The sequence below is a fragment of the Vicugna pacos genome, chromosome 7, assembly GCF_048564905.1.
Source record: "Vicugna pacos chromosome 7, VicPac4, whole genome shotgun sequence".
NCBI classification, from domain to species: domain Eukaryota; kingdom Metazoa; phylum Chordata; class Mammalia; order Artiodactyla; family Camelidae; genus Vicugna; species Vicugna pacos.
Genome location: NC_132993.1, coordinates 8,650,465 through 8,656,464, shown reverse-complemented (window position 1 = coordinate 8,656,464; position 6,000 = coordinate 8,650,465).

Here is a 6,000-nt window from a genome sequence, read left to right as displayed (position 1 = left end):
CATAAGATATTTCAACACTTGCTCTTATGAGGCCCTAGAAGACCAAATACTATATTTACTGAGGAAGAAGGAAATTAGGAAAAGCAGGAATTATATAACCCCTTAAAACCCGGATCCCTCAGAAAAGGGACATGCCGGATAAACGTAACATAACACAATTTTAGCCTGAGAAGAAAGTTTGACAGATGTTGTTGACCTGCCTTTTTTGGTTCTGCTTAAGTCTATAATAATTACTAGTTTTAGTTCTTTGCATAGTTGGGAAACATTTAGCCCAGCCCCAATTTGCTACAGACTCATAGAGATCACCCTCCCATTTACTCCCTGAATCAAGCTTAGAGGTACTGCATGGACTGAATTTTGTTCCCTCAAAACTTGAATGAACCCATCCTGATGGCATTTAGATCTTAGATTTCCAACCTCCAAAACTGAGAACAACTCTCTCGTTTAAGCTACCCAGCCTGTGGCAGCCCTAGTCAACAAATATAACCACCAGCCTACCGCTGCAAAGAGGATCTGCAATTTTTTTTTCTCAGCTTTGTGGGTCACAAGAAAATGTGTCAACTGCTCAGCTCTGCTGTTACATTGTGAAGGCAGCCACGGGTCACGTGTAAACAAACAGGTACAGCTGTGTTCCAATAAAATTTTATTTAGAAAAAAACCAGCAGTAGGCGGAAGCTGCAGTTTGCCCCCTCCTGCTCAGAAAGCTTCCCTTAGTAACAATGCCATGAATCAAAAAATCCCAAGAATTTGCTTCTGGCAGGCACCTGAAATCTCCAATTCTTAAAATTACCAAGGGAACTTTGAATCCGTAAGTAACAATTTTTCTCTTTTTTGAGAAACATCCTTACCCAACTGTATCCAAAACAAGCTAAATATTGCCTGCTCTCCTACTTTAAAAGCCCTAGAAAATACTTTGTCTGCCTTCTCCAGTTAGAATACTCTTTCAGAGACTTCTTGTGCCTGGAATCCTCAAAAAAAGAAAGAAAAAAGAAAAAGAAAAAGAAACTTTAAAAAGCTTATGCTGACTATGCCCTGGCGACAGGAATTTCCACAGGTCCTTTGGCAGTCATATTAAGCCCAAACACCCTCAAGAACATTTTTAAAGTTGACTTAATTTTCTTCCTAAGAATTTCTTATCACAGACTCCTAGCTCCTAGGAGTCTCCTAGCTCCTTCATCCGTCTCAAACCCCAGAACCTATAACCTGGGCCAGGACAGACTGGCAGAGGCAGACAAGCAGGAAAACAGGGACTGAGAGAGATTGACTTTTTGTTCTCTGCAGGTTAATTAGGTCTATCATACATACCTAATCCGTCAAACTTCCTCAACATAAATCAGCCTGAGCCATACCAGGCCCTCCATAAATATTTATTGACTGATTGAACTGGAAGCACAATTTCATGTTTTAAATGATGTAAGGTCCGTAGTCCGGGAAAGATCACTTTGCACCTTGAAATAACTCAAGCACGATGGCCGCTGGCAATAGGAATTTTTAGCACAGAGAGCATTACTGTCAACCATACATTCTTCTGGGAGAAAGAACAGAGAGAGAGAGAGGCAGACTGCCTGATACCTCTCCATTAATGTTTACAAATCAATGCTCTTTTATTACTAACAATGTGCAACGAATAACCCTGTATGTATTTCTTATCATCCGCGGACAGTCAGGCATAGTTACCAATTCTTGCTCCCTCTCTGGGATGGGGTTAGGCACTCAGACTCAGCCCCGTGCAACTCCACAATATTTCCCCATAGGGGGAAAGCACTTCACAGCCCTGATGACTTCGGACTTAGCCACGTGACTTCTTTGTCCAACAGAATGTGGGCAGAAGTGAGAGTGTGCTACTTTCAAGCAGAGACTTGAGAAGTCCTCTGTTTTCACTAAGCCCCTTTAGCTTTTGCTCCGGCATTAAGAACAACATGTCCCAGACAGCAGGAGCTACTTCAGCCCTGGTCCAGGAAGGTCCCAGACAGACCGGAAGCCGACCTGCTGCCCTCATGTGATCCAGGCAATAATTAAATGCTTTTGTGGCAAGCCACTGAGATTTCCGAGTTGCTTATTGCTGCCACAAAAACTGACCAGCAAAGTGAGGCTAAATTCCCCGATTTCTGGGTCAAAGGCTAAATGTAATCTTTTTTTTTAACATTTTTTATTGATTTATAATCATTTTACAATGTTGTGTCAAATTCCAGTGTTCAGCACAATTTTTCAGTCATTCATGGACATATACACACTCATTGTCACATTTTTTCCTCTGTGATTTATCATAACATTTTGTGTATATTTCCCTGTGCTATACAGTGTAATCTTGTTTATCTATTCTACAATTTTGAAATGTAATCTTTATTTTGATAGATACTGCCAAATTTTACTTCATAGCAATAGTACCATTTTGCACTCCAACAGCTTATCAGTGTGTCTGTTTCTCAACAGCCTCTGCAACTGATCATGTTAAAATCTTGGATTTTTCCCAATCTGATAAGTAAGTAATTGTATCTTAGGGTCCTTTGTATTTGCATTTCTCCAGTTAAGACTCAGATTATTCCTCTTCATAATTTAAGGTCCCTGTATTTCAGAGACCTCTCTCTTTGCCCATTTTTTATGTTGGTTTGGTAGTAGTTTCTTCTCAATTTCTTAATTATTTTTTTCTTTTCATTTTTTTAAAAAAATTTTTTTGGGGGGTAGGTAATTAGGTTTACTTATTTATGTTATTTTTAGAGGAGGTACTGGGGATTGAACCCAGGACCTTGAGTATGTTAAGCATGTGCTCAACCACTTGAGCTATACCCTCCCTCCTCTTCTCAATTTCTAGATGCTGTATGTGCAGTAGGTTAGTCCTTTGCATTATGATTGGCAAATATTTTCTGTATTTGTCCCTTGTCATTTGACTTAGCTTATAGATTTTTACATTAAATTCAAGTATTTCTGTATTACTTTAAATACCTAAATCTGTCTTACCTTCTTATGGTGCAAATGGAGCAGAAATCAGTAGGATCTCTCCAAAATGTCACCAAGTGGTAGAAGCAGCAATTGTGGTAGACTATCTTTGACAGGGCTGTTTGCTGAGTGTATTCTACTAAGTTCAGCCCTTTAACATAAGAGTTACATATGTATTTCACAATGTGGGTTTGATAAGTCCCACTTTACTACTACAATCAAGATTCTTTATCTTAGGATAGCCAAAGCTAGGTTAAACACACACATTTTTTGGTGAATTGAATGCTAAGAAAACATGGTCCCAGCCAATTCTAAAAAGAATTAAATGTAATATGAGTCATTTTATATGGATGAATAAGAATAAAAATAGTTAAAAATCACAAAAAATGCTCCAAGTAACACAGGGTAGCAGAATAACCGATTAATAAAGTATGTGTACCTTACTTTTTTGCTAAAGGTTCATCAAAAAAGAATGAGAAATGTATTCGACAATTTCTCTGTATCTCTTTCCTGTTCTACACTCACACCCATAGACAATAACCCAATCTCTATTTTCTAAAAGAGTGATTTTTTTCCCAAATGCTTTGGTAGTTTGCACTTTAAAAAACTTCCCTGTGTGCCCTCTCACACATTTTTAGGTTGGGATCTGAAATTATTAACCATCACTTTAAACAGTGGTGATATACTTTAAGCTTTTAATAAAAAAATCAATCATTTAAATAACCTTTTATGGACACCTGGATGGACAAGTTTAAATTACGTTGATGATCATTTGTGGAAACTTCTACCTTACCTGCAAATGAATCTATTACTCTACAGAGTCATTCAGTTCTCAATTGCAAAAAATAAGCAGAAAAATAAAACCACAAACAAACAAAAAATTTTGTTGAGACTTATCAAATGCCTCCTAATTATACCGTTAATCTTTAACTTTGACACACTTCGGTTAACTCAATATATTCAGGAAGGTTTGGGGAGATTGAAATATTGTTCATTTCAGTATGTCTTTGTCAATGAATGTTTTGGATAAAATGTTTTAATCTCATCACACTCTTTATTATATATGCTTGTCAAAACCTGGACGTGCAGATTTACCTTATTCAATTTGGAAAATGTCAGCCTTATAACCTAATTGGCAAAACCCAGTCAATATTTTCAAATTAATCAGCCGGATCAGAATTCTTGCTGTCAGAGAAAGTCTGACTTCATTTTTCAATTCAAATAAACATATTAATATGCATTCCTGTGACAACCAGCTCATTTCTGAATTCTAGTTCTAAGACAGATAAGACAGAGTCTTCCCATGAATATCTTGGATGGAAGAAATAGTGCGCTGCCATCTTCAATATTTCTTATGGAAGCTCCCTGGCTTTCCTTTCACAGGATTCTCTCAGGAGTAATTAATTTTTTTGCAATACTTGATGAATGAAAGAGGCAAGGTCTCCAAATGAAAATTGTCATTGTTTCTCTGCTGTCCTGCTCTGAAATATATATAAATCCCAAAGAAATACACTGTTTCTAAGGCCACTTTAGAAACAGAAATGTGTGTAAGACAGGGACAAATAAGCTGCCTTAATTAAAGGAGTCTTTCTGGAAAATAATTCTTATTTCAAACTGTCGCTTTGTTTTACACCCTAGCAAACCCTCTGTGGGTGGCACAAACTGAGGCTGATATATTTTTGGAAAGAGCAGGTATGGAATTTGAATTTCTGGAATATGATTTACTTAAAATAGCCTCGTCTATACAACTGAGCTTTGAACCATATGGTTTTGAACTGCCCGGGTCCACTTATAAGTGGACTTGTTTCACTAAATATGTGCTACAGTGCTTGCTACGTGATCCATGGCTGTTGAACCTTCAAATGTGGAACCCTGAATATGGAGAAACCAGGGCTACAAGGGCTGACTGTAAAATTATAGACAGATTTTCGACTATGTGGAGGGTCAGTGGCTCGAACCCCCAGGCTGTTCAAGGGTCAAGTGTGCGCCCTTGGAATGGTTTTGTGTACTACAAAAATATTGCCTGCACAGTTGCAAGTCTATTACCTCAAAAGGCAGTATTTCCTTTTCCTATGGGAAACTTAAGAGAATTTTCAAAAAAATATAACCTTTTCCGACAAACCAGATTATCTCAGAAGGCAGAAATGTCCTGTCCTGAGCAGACAGAGGCTGGACGGCCTAGACCTGTAAAGTATTTGGATCCCCTGTGTCCTGGTTTGAATAATGTCCTTCCAAAATTCATGTCCACCCAGAACCTGTGGCCATAACCTGATTTGGAAATAGGGTCTTTTCAGATGATATCAAGTTAAGATGAGGTTATATACTGCATTAGGGTAGGCTCTAAATCTGATTTGACTCTTTTCTTTCTAAGAAGAGGGAACATCAGGCACAGAGGTACAGACACACAGAGGGAAGATGGCCACGTGGAGACAGAACCACCCAAAGCTAGAAGAGACAGGGAGGGAGCATGGCCCTGCCAACATCTTGATTTCATGTTTCTGGCCTCCAGAACTATGAGAGGACAAATTTCTGTTGTTTTAAGCCACATATATTTCATGGAAGTTTATTATGGCGGCCCTACAGCTGATACCCACTGAGCTAAGGATCTCTCAATCCAGAAATTATTGAATTTTAAGAGGGGTGGATATTTGCACATTTGAAGTGGCAGTGTTTCTGACAGCGTCGTTGGTCTTGAGAGAGCAGCAAACATCCAGTGATTAAGTTGCGTAAGGATGTCATGTGTCCTCTGACCAGCATGGTTCAGCTCTGAATGGACTGTGAGGACGGAGATCCCAGATAGTTCAATGGCAATCAGAGTTGGCCGAAAACCAAAGGACCACTCTCAAAACTGGGGGGTTGTTTAATTTTGTAGGAACAGTAGGAAAGTAGAGCCCCCTCTTCCGTGACTGAGCTTAAATTCCCTCCTGCTGAGGGAGAATTTCCCAGCCTGGGAGATGGGTACTGAGTCAAATCATATGTTTTAGGAAATAGATAAGGAGATATTTCTTATATGTAAGTGTTGAACAGGAGATCTGTACTGCTTACCTTAAGGGAAGGGAGGGA